The 11,280-nt window shown below is 37.6% G+C and overlaps 1 long non-coding RNA gene across 1 annotated transcript; it reads left to right on the top strand.

The window, feature by feature from the left end:
- Nucleotides 1–85: 85 nt before the first annotated feature.
- On the top strand, nucleotides 86–7,858 carry LOC106906342 (uncharacterized). The gene is made up of 2 exons (XR_015764784.1): nucleotides 86–400; nucleotides 6,852–7,858. It is a non-coding gene; the product is annotated as an uncharacterized LOC106906342 (long non-coding RNA).
- The last annotated feature ends 3,422 nt before the right edge of the window (nucleotides 7,859–11,280 follow it).

Genomic DNA, 11,280 nt, shown 5'->3' with positions numbered 1-11,280 from the left:
AAATGGCGTTTTTTCAGAAATTGTGACAAATTTATATATAAAAAATGATAAATTGTCTTTTTTTCAAAAGGTCAGGCAGCGTTAGTGTTGTGACAAGACTTGAGAATCTACATTACAAATGTAACTGTAGTAATTTAATTTATTTTTCTGGCGAACGAAACGTTTGACTCCACAGTAATGAGTTGGTGTCACCGGAAAACCCAAACCCTGATGGTTCCCTCCATCATCATCATCATCATCATCATCATCATCCTGTGTGTTTTCCTTTTTCTCCTGAATTCTGTCTTTGTCCCACCAGAGGACACTGTTGCTCCAGAATCCGACTCCAGAACCTCCTCCGTCCATGTTGGGATCAACAGGTAGAGCAACCCGGCAACCTGGAGCCAGTCAGCAATCACAGGTGATTCAGGTGCTTCATTCTGGGTTTCTAGAAGTATTTTACTAACAAGGGAACTGAAGATGATTAAAAATAGTTTCATTTCACAATCAGAAACGATGTTCCTGCTGCATTTTCTCCTTATTTCTGTCGGTTAAAAAGCCTCAGTTTGACACAAACGGCCTCATGGTGTCATATTTGCTCTCCATACGATTTGTTTTTAAATGAATTGACCTTTAATCTCTGTTCATTCATGGGAGGAGGTGTGCTACCTGTGGTTTTTAATAACTTTATAATGCAGCTCATGTAGCTTTTTAATTTTTTAAATATATGAGCTGAGAAAGAGTTTATTAGCCAGTTACAGAACAATTTCAAAACATGGGAAATTTACAAATTTTGTTTAAATTTTTCTAAATTTATCCTATATTTTAAAAATATTGTCTGATATTTTGTAAGTTCTATATATGTATAGATTATTCTGGGTTACATGCCAATTGATGAGCTGTACAGGTTTAAAATGGGCGAAAATAGCAAATACTTTAACAAGTACTTTCTTCTGATTTTAACATTTTAATATAATGTCTATATTTATCTCTTATTTTCTGATTTTGTTTTCGTTTTTGCTTTCATTTTTAGCCACATGCCAACGGTTTGGGGTTCAAAACATGGCAAACTTTCAGAATTTCTCCTATGTTTTCAAAAATAGTTTATGTATTGCTGTATTTTACATAAAACTGAGCAAACATTTCCTTTTACACTGGATGTTTGAAGCTTATTCTGAGGTACACATCACTTTATGGGTTTTAAATGTGGGAAATTTTTTAAATAATTTGCTTTAATTTCTTTTAATGAATATGAGGAAGAGTTTTTATCGGCTATTATGTGGTTTTACACATCAATTAGTGGACAGTGGAGGTTCAAAATACAGGAAAAAAATGCAAATAGTTTTGGTTTGAAATTAATTTAAATATTTTTGAGAGCGTTGGATTTCAGTTTTTAACAAAAAGAGGGAAAACAATTGTTTTTGCTAAATTATATCAAAAGCGTTGTTCATAGTTTTAAGTGACCCTATGCGACTGAACTGTGTTCAACTTCTGAGTTTTTCTGCGATTCTTTTTCTAAACGTAATTCTTTTAGTTAAACCGACCAAATATGATTAGTTTATCAAATGTGTGCATGTACTGCATGAGAAAAGAGAGGCCAAAAAGAAAAAAGTCATATGATTAATTTACCAGCAATCCACAGGGTCAAGGAAATTGATGCCGGATAATTGGGCACACAGGGAATCCTCGGCAATTTGTGCTTTCAGACTCTACTTGAGAAATTAGATGTCAGTGCAAATGTGAAATTGCTCCTCAATGTTCTCAAAGATTCCATGAAAATTTAAATATAAATCTTAAGTATTTCCAGCCAAAGGGATTCTTCCACTTTTTCCCCCCCCATTTTTTTCTCCTCCAGACTTGAAATGAAGTCCTGTGAAAACGATCCGAATGAAACGAAAAGTGCGTGAGGAGGGGAGCGAAAAGACGTGGCGGCTCGTGTAAAAGTTCGAGGCTGTTGCTCTCAGTAAAAATCCTCATGCAAGAATTTATTACACTCCTTCTGACAGGAAGTACAGCTTGAATCTATCTAAAGACGAGTGATTATAATATTCAACATACCTATAATGTAAATCATAACTCGGCTGTTGCCGCGTTCGCCTCTTTTATCAGTGCGGGAGACGGCGGAGAATAAATTAAAAAGGAGGGAAAGTAACTCGAATTCCAGGCTACAGAATGAAAAAGTTATTTCGGTTTGTATCAAATTTGAAAACTTTTAGCTGATCCATTATTTTTAATCCACATTTCATCAGTTTGGCTGATTATCAACACCAGGAGGAAAATGGTCAGCTTCATACGTCTGCTGATAGTTTTTAGGAATATAAATTCAAAAGAGGAAAATATTTCTTCTGTTTTAGCTTAAAAGTTTCAGATTATCACATTTTAAAGTAAAAGATAAAGATAACTTGGCTCTATGTGAGGAATGTAAATGTATTTAAATCATGCATTAATTGTAAATAAACACCATTTTCTGTTATTTAAGACCCATAAGATCAAGAACTCACTTAAATTGGTACCTGCCAAAACATCCCAGACGTAAAGAAATTCAACAACAAATGAGAAATAAAGTCATTTCTGAATCAGAAACTCATTCAAGAGTTCATAAAGAACCCAGAACAACAAATACAGGCCTCACCTGTCTCAGTTTCAGGTCAAAGTTCAATAAGAACGAGATAAAGCTTAACTTATTACGTCAAACTAACTCATCATGTAGAGAAATAAAACTTTCCAGCAGTCAAACACGGTGGTGGCAGTGTGATGATGTGGTGGCTGAACGCTTTGGACGCAGAGAAAAATCGATTAAAAGAAATATCCTGAGTGAAATTCCTCCTGAGTGATTTATAAACTCACTTCCTGTTATCATTAACGCTTGTTGTCAGCTGCTGCCACCAGCAGGGGGCGTGATTACTTGAAATTTCATTTTGGTTAAATTCAGGTTATCGTTTCCTGACAGCAGGATGTTTGATGTTCTGAAACAGAAAGAATCTGTAAGGGGTTGAATACTTTCCCCACTATGACATAAAGTTTGATGCCAAACCAAATAATCTTATTTGAAATATCAACTTACAAATAATTACATCAGATTTGACCTGGTTGAGAAAAAGCGTTACCTCAGCATGATGCTACCTCTACCATACATCACCAGAATCCTTTGAGTCTATCTGAAGATGAGTGATTATAGTATTTAGCACAAAGCAATTTAAAAGAAATAAAAATATCATCCTACATTTGAGCTTATGAGCAAAAAAAAATTATTTTAGAGAGAAGAAAGTTTGGGATGGAAGAGGATCAGGGCCACGAGTGGAAACAACTTGATCTCAGAAGATTAGGCAGAATTTTCAGAAAAGTTATAATCCTGCAGCTAATGTCAGAATTTTGAGAAAGAAATTGGGTTTCTGAGAGAAAAACAATCAGAACTCAGATTAAAAAAAGTCAGAATTCTGAGAAAAAACATCAGAACTACGAGATCAAGGAATTCTAAGGATAAAATAATTCTGAGGAAAAAAAATAGTAATTTTGAGAAAAAAGTCAGAATTATGAAAAAAAGTATTGGCATTCTGATGAAAAAAGGATTCTGGGAAAATTCTGAGAAAAAAAAAGAATTCAGAGAAAAATGTCAGATTTACAAGAAAAAAGTTAAAATTCTGAGAAAAAAACAAATCTGAGAAACAAAGATTCTTAGAAAAAAGTCAGAATACTTCTTGTGATTGTCCCTCATCCTCTTCCGTAGTTTGGCTCCATTGTTTTCCCGATGATCAATCTCCGTTTTAACAATTCATCGTGAAGTGAATAAATCATAACCGTCGCCATCCGGAGTCTGATCAAAATTTATGGAAGATCAAAACAAACTGATTGCAACTCTCCAAACTCCGAGTTGCACTTATTAAATATAAGTGTTTATTCCTCACGGATCCCTCAGTGTGCAGGAAGGGGAGAAAATGCTAAACAAGAATATTTTTGGTAAGCATACTCCATACTGACACTGTGGAAAACGGCTTCATTTGTCCTCATTAAAAGCTTAAAAGTTCATGAATAAATAATCCTTAAAAAGGATACTTTTCCCTCCTTTTTTAGTCTTAAGGCCTTATGCTAAATAAACTCCCTGACTAAATAAATATGCTGCATAAAGGCTGTTTAGAGCGGCGTCCACCCCCTCCCTCTGCCTCCAGATTTAGATGGCTGACGTTCACCTGAAGATCAGATCCGATCCGATGCCGGCTGTCAGTTTTGGAGGGAAAAAATTGGACCTCCGAGAGTCGACTTAATGCAATTAAAGCGAGGATGATGAGTCCTTTTCTCTCTCTTCCTCTCTCTGTGTGCCGCTTGAATCCGTAAGCAAGGCGGGATGAAAACTTAAAGGCGAGAAGAGAAGAAAAGAGCCGGCGCATGGACCGGTCCCAGCGGTTTAATTATTTTAATTATCTCCCTTCTTTCAGCTTTCCTAAAAAAGAGGCCATTAAAGGATGCCCGTTTGGGTTAATCTGATTAAAAAAACAAGATGGAGGACGAGATGAAAGGCTGCAGATGTCAGTGCTAATCAGGGGAGTTAAAACTGCTATTTGTGAACTGGGACGGTTGTTAAAGCGGGTGGAAAGTAGAAAGTAGAGACCCGCCATCTTATTTTTTTATTTCTTTTTTTTCGTTTCAAATCGCCTCATCCTGCCGCCGCCGCCGCTTGTTGGTAAACTCCTCAAGCTGACGCCATGTTGGATCTGCCGCCGGCTACAGCGGGTCAGGACGAGGTAGCCGCTAAAGAGGGAGAAATGAAAGTTAAAGTTCGGTTCCCTGGCGGTTCCGCTTTCTAATTCATGAAAGACGGCGGCGTTAGCAATTAGCAAAAGCTGGAGCGAGAATAAACCTGCGCCGTTTTCTTTTTAACCCCGACGAAAAAAGTTTTACCAATTATCTGAAGTCTATATTCTTCAACTTGAAGTCTTCTTTTCTGCACATATGGGTTCATATTTTCAAAAAGTGTTTATTTCACTAATCTAATTTAAAAAGTGAAACTCATACATATTCATTACGCTCAGAGGGATTGATTTCAAGCCTTTACTGCTGTTAAAGCTGATGGTTTGGTTTACAGCTAATAAAAAAACAATCCAAAATAAATTTTCTCACAAGTCTAGAATATTACAGCAGATCAAGATAAAATAGAATGAAATGTTCTGTTGGCATCCACAATCATCAATACACACTTACTTACCACTGGCTGCTGCATCCAAGCCTTTATGGGAAAGCTGAGTGGAAGGAAAAAATGTGGTTGCAGGAAAAGATGAAAAATAAATAGATTTTATTGATTAATCAAATTTTAGTATTTTTGAAGATCTATTTTTCCTTTTTTCATGATGCACTCTTCTTGTTTTATTGTTCAGTGACGTCAACACATCTGGGGCGGCCATCTTGTTTTACAGCTTTGAATTCTATTCACTTTACGCTGAAATATTATCAGGCTAAGATTTTTTTTATTATATGAAAGTAAAGTATTCATATTACCAGAATAAAGTCGAAGTATTATGAGAGTAATCTACTCAGTTTAATTCTATGTTTATCATGCAACACCTTGCTTTATTTATTTTACATTATATAATTTAACTTTCTGAACCATATGAAATAGTTTATTTTTAAATGTTTGATCAAGTTAGTCAGTCTATTGTTTCTGTCATTTTCAGGATTTTTTAGTATTTATTTTGCATTTGCTGTTTTACTCCGAGTTGCATTGACTGAACAAATTAAAGTTGGTATCGGCCGATACTAAAACTCAGATATCAATATCGGAAGTTAAAAAAGTCGCTCATGATGATCCTTGTATGCATCTTCCTGTCGTTGCTCTTGATTCTCCCACTTGCGAATCTCCCTCAAACTTTTGAGATTTCTGGTTTTGTTTCACAATCCTCTAAGGTGCTTGAGTCAAACTGAAGGTCCGGGGGCCAAATCCGGCATGTCGTATGTTTCTAAGTGGCCCACTTGGCGTAAATGAAACTTTCAAGATAGTAGTTATGTGCTTTGATCTTATTCCATCAATATAATCAAATCAGTCTTTTTTTTGCTGGATACTGCCACATTACATCTTTGTGCAAATATGTTCTGTGTTATTTAATCTTAAAGTTGCAGTAGATAACTTTTCTAAAAACATTTTTAAAACATTTTTGTTAATATATCTTCACAGTAAAATATAAGAAAGATAATCTTTGAAAAGTCCAAGCTCCTCTGCGTTGACTTCAGAAATACACCACTCAGTCAAAATCAACCAATCAGAGCCAGGGGGTGGGGCTTAGTGGTGTCAGTCAATGTCATGTACGATCCTAAATGTTCCTAAACGGCAGAGAAACAACTTGATGTTACAGGAAAACCGGTAAACCGTTTATCCACCGTGATCGGTGGTCATGCTAACTAGCCTTAGCATTCATAACATGCTATGCTAGCTGCAGCACAACAGAGACCACACAGGGTCAAAATTCTGAGGAAAAAGTCAGAATTCCGAGGAAAAAAGATTTCTGAGGAAAAAACACCTGGGATACAAAAAAAATCTGAGAAAAATGCCAATTCTAAGAAAAAAAAATAATTCTGAGAAAAAAAAGTCAGAATTATTTTTTCTTATTTGGCCCTAACCCTCTTCCGTAGTTTGGCTACTTGTAGCAGATCCATTATTTCTCTGGTGATCAATCTTCATTTTTCATCTTGAGGTGAATAAATCTTAACCATCGCCATCTGGAAGTCTGTTCAAAATTTATGGAATTTCTCTGGGTCATGCCTTCTTATTCTTATGTTTATACAATGTAAAGCTCTTTGACCTGCCTTGTTGCTGAAATTTTCTATAAAATTAACTTTAAATTTAATTTAAATTTCAAAATGCAAAACCTTTTGGTGGCCCCCAGGTCTAACCAGCCCTTTAAGCTCCTGCTGGATCCGGCCCTGTTCCACTGCTTCCAGATTATTTACCACCCTCCACTCTGCAGGCCCCAACATGTCAGCGTCCATAACGCTGCGGCTTGTTTAAAACTTCCTCCGACTGCAAAAGGCTTGACATTTGTTCGAAACCAAACACAGGTGATGAAAAAAAACCCCAACAAAGATCTTCTTTCAAACCAAATCAAGCAGAAGGAATGTCCTGAGTGTGTACAGAGATGGACGGGAGCCCATGCAATATTAAAGCGGCATGTCTGCCGATGCCAACAGTGCCACTCCTCTCCGCTGCTCCCGCCTCCCGGCTTCCCGGCCATCGGCTCTTCCCTCAAGGTGACACTTCAAAGCGGGCACGCAGACGTGGCAGGCCTGGCTGTCGGCATGAAGCCAGCCTCCCCCCACCCCAACTCTACCTCAAAGACACAACTCCTTCCCCCTGCTGGGCCAGGTCAGCGCCAAGATCCACACTGCTCGCCGCCTCGGGAGCCCCTGTCATGAAAAAAAGAGGAGACTCTTCTCCTCTCCACCAGCTTAATTAATAACGTTCCGAATGCGAGGCTTTCCGAATCTGCAGCCTGTTTCCCTCGCAGGCTATTGGTGAACGGCGAGGCCTCGACAGAAGGCTGGGGACGCGTCCAAGTCATTTGAATTCCGATGATTGGAAGACGCCTGCATTATTGGACACAGTGGGCGCCATGCAAGTTATCGATTCATGAGTCAATCCAAAGTTAATTTCCTTGGTAGGGACAATGCACATAAAAATTTTGGTAAATGCAACAGAATTAGCCAAAAAGCTACTGTCCATCTGTGATCCATAGATAATGACTCGTCTGTCTTGCTAAAAACAGTTAAATGACTTAGAGCTGCAATATGTGACTTCTGTAAAAACATCTTTTTTACATAGTTCTTAAAATTGTCAAAATGTCGTGACTGTATAATATGAGACAGATATGTGAAAATATAAATCTTCTCCACCTTCTCCCTGAGCTATTATTGCCATCTGAAGAAATGCACCAAAAACAACCAATCAGAGACAAGAGGCAGGGCTTAGCGCTGTCAATCATCCTCATGTATGCTTCTACATGTGTTAATAGCAGAGAAACAACTTACTGTTACAAGAAATCTGTTTATAGCTGTCATCAGTTGCTATGCTTACTAGCTTTAGCATTAAAGACATGCTATGCTAGCTGCAGCGTAGCAGAGAGCACACAGAATCAATAAATACAATCAATGCAAACAGGAAATACAAAACAAATAAAACTACAACACAATTACCTTAAAAAGTCTGAGAAATCATTAGAACTAATTGATTTTATTGAGCTATTTTCCTAACAGCCTGAGCTTTCTCTTGTATAAAGTTATGTTTTTCCATAACTTGAATGGCTAAAGTTTTCTCAATATGGCAAATGAAAAAAAAAATAATAATAATAATTTTAACATTATTTTGTGTCTGATGCATTAAATAGAGACTGAATGAAGAGAAAATTGTGTCTTTCTCATATTATTATATGTTATTATAGCAGGAATAAAACCATAGAGCAAGGCATTCTGGGTTAATACAACCAAAACAAACATGCTAGTTTAGCGCTAACGGGACAAATGGCTTCTAAAAGACAAAAGAGAAATCCTACAACCACCAATCCATTTGTTTACATTTCATGAAGAAGGAAGTTGTGCTTCAGAGGCTTTTTTATTATTTACCTCAGTTTTTTTTTTGTTCAGGGCCCCCACAGGCGAGAAAGAGAAGTAACCACAAGTTAGAAACAAACTACAAAAAAATTTTAATTTGTAGTTTTCCAGTAATTATGGTTACAAATGGTCGTAATTCAACTTGGAAGTGGTTGAAAACTGCTTGTATCTGTAGACTGATTTGTAGTTTTTCAATTATGGACATAAACTGTTTTAAAAATTTAACAGAATTAATTTAAATTATTTCCATTTATTTTGGTTCTCATCTTGCCCTTGCTATAGGACTCTTAGTTAAACTGAGAGACTTCGAGTACCATAACAAAAAAAAATTTTCACATCAGACTTTGTAGATTCAATCGTCTTGTGGAAATTTTCTCCTTTTTGTTCACAAAAATTTAAAATAACATTTTAACAAAAACGTAAAAAACTATATTTATGAGCCCAGAAAACCTGTAGAGCCCAGTGAGTCTCCTCCAAATTCTTTGTTTCATCCCTTCATTTCTGGGTTGCACTGTGTGCCTCCTCGTCTGGATGTGTTTTTTTTAAACATGTCTCTCTTCTGTGGATGATTTGAGACAAACCAAAGAAATTCAGCTTGCTCTCCTCAGCCAGTCTCAGAGGTTGGAGGGGTTAGAAAAACCTAAATGTGCGCACACATTCCCAGCCTCTGTAATCACCTGTCAAAAACCTGCAGGGAGAATTTTACCGAGCTCGCCGTGATCGATATTTGCTGATGTGCCTGCCCGCATCAGGCTCAAATAAAAGCAGAGAGCAGGAGACAAGGCAGCGCAGGCGGGTCGCGGGGAGGTCTGCGGCGCTGCCCCGTTTGATGTCTGTGGAAGAAGAGCTCATCAGCGTGGAGCGCAGGCCTCATCTCGGCATGCCGGGTCACCGCCGCCTCACCCCCACTCCCACCCTGAGCAGCACAAGGCTGATTGTCTCGCTGTCAGGCCGAGTGGGCCCTGGTTTTTCCCCCCACCTGAGAGGACGGATGAGTTCCAGGAAGCCGGTCCGTCATTTTTATTCTCCATAATAGGATCCATGTTAGTGGTGGAAGATCCTACTACCGCCACGTAGTGTTAGTATTTATTATTCTTAAATTACCTTATTATTAGTTAAAGCTTGCATAATGTTTGATGCATTAAAACTGACTGAATAAACAGAAAATTGTGGTTTTCTCACATTATTATAGAGGGAATATTTGGGCTGCTTTCTTTGAAGGCCAGATTTGTAGGCTGGTTACATCATAACACTGCGACAAGGCCTGTCCGATTCAGAGACTCCTCCAAACGCATCCTTCTTTTTGAAGGATGGGTCCGGTGTGTCCTTCATGGCCACCATATCCCATAATTCGGAGAGGCAAATTATTTTGCTGTATTACACTTTAAGTGACTCAACATGATTTTTTACAACGTTTTTTAGGCGAGGATGTAGCTGTGACTCCTGGCACATTGTTTTACGAACTCCTGCCAGCTTTCCCCAATTAAACACTTTATTAATCCCAAAGGAAAATTAAACAAGTGGAGTATTATTCACACAGGTAATATCTAGCTGTAAAGTGTTTGGGTTACTGAAATATTTAATTTATTCCTGAGCAAATCAAGTTGATTGATTAAAATTAAGCCTTCAAACATAATAGTTTTATTTAACTGTAATGTTTTATCTGAGATCTGGAGAGTATTGAATAATTATGAATAATTATTATGAATAATTTGCTTATATTCATTATGTGTAGACACATGTTATACATGTTTAAACATTTTAGAATAAAATAACAGATTTCTTTACTACCAAAGGTTTAGAATAATACAGGAATCTGGAGTAATACGTGGCTAAAAAATGGCTCCGTTTCGCCGCTCTGCGCTTCACGCTGTCGCAGTTGCTAGGCAACATAAATTACGCTGCGGTGGAGGCTAGCAGCTATCTGAAGGCCACACCAGATTTTCTCTTCCGGTCGTCGTTTATTCGCCGTGCTGGACGAAGGACACACACCCCGATTGGACACAACAGTTTTTGTAAACACAGCGGATGGGCGCGCAACTTCACTTGCAGCTAGATGCCGCTGGTTGCCATGGTTACCTGCGGTAAGCTTGCTGTTTTAACGTTAGCTAGCATGTTGTCAGTCAGCTACTACATCTGTTTATCGCAGCGTGATAAAAATAAGTTATTCTACCAAATTGACATTAGTGAATAAGGTGCGTCTCAGTGATACATAAGCATTAAATGCAGGTGAGTCGATAAATGAAGAGAGAAAATGGCTCAAACGCGAAATATTACTAGCTAGCAATATTTGATCATTAGCTCTCAATGAGATATGCTGAGTCCCTCTAAATAAGACAAACATGTAGATGATGAGCAAAATGGGTACTTTCATAAAATGAAAGTTTTTATTTAAAAAATAAAATTTCAAAAAAGACAATAAAATAATTTCTTCCTAGTTTAGTCACAATTAGAGGTAAAGTGAAGCTGTAGCTTCATTCATCAAGGCAATAATAACTTCCATGTCTCATCATTATGATATAATATCTCATAGAAATGACTTGGCTGTGTTGCAGTTATGAGATACTATCTCAAATTTTTAATGTTTTCTTTCATCACATTGGTGAAAATGGGTTTCCATGGGATCTGGCATCTTCCAGGGCAGCCGAGGCCGACACTCAGTTGATATGATGATGATGAAGAGGAGGAAGAGGAGGGGAACTCATCCAAACT

Source organism: Poecilia mexicana, unplaced genomic scaffold (assembly GCF_051168715.1).
Source record: "Poecilia mexicana isolate PSO_F unplaced genomic scaffold, ASM5116871v1 scaffold_12, whole genome shotgun sequence".
In the NCBI taxonomy this organism is placed as follows: Eukaryota; Metazoa; Chordata; class Actinopteri; order Cyprinodontiformes; family Poeciliidae; genus Poecilia; species Poecilia mexicana.
The sequence above is the reverse complement of the archived record's forward strand: the minus strand, read 5'-3'. Positions and strand labels throughout refer to the sequence as shown.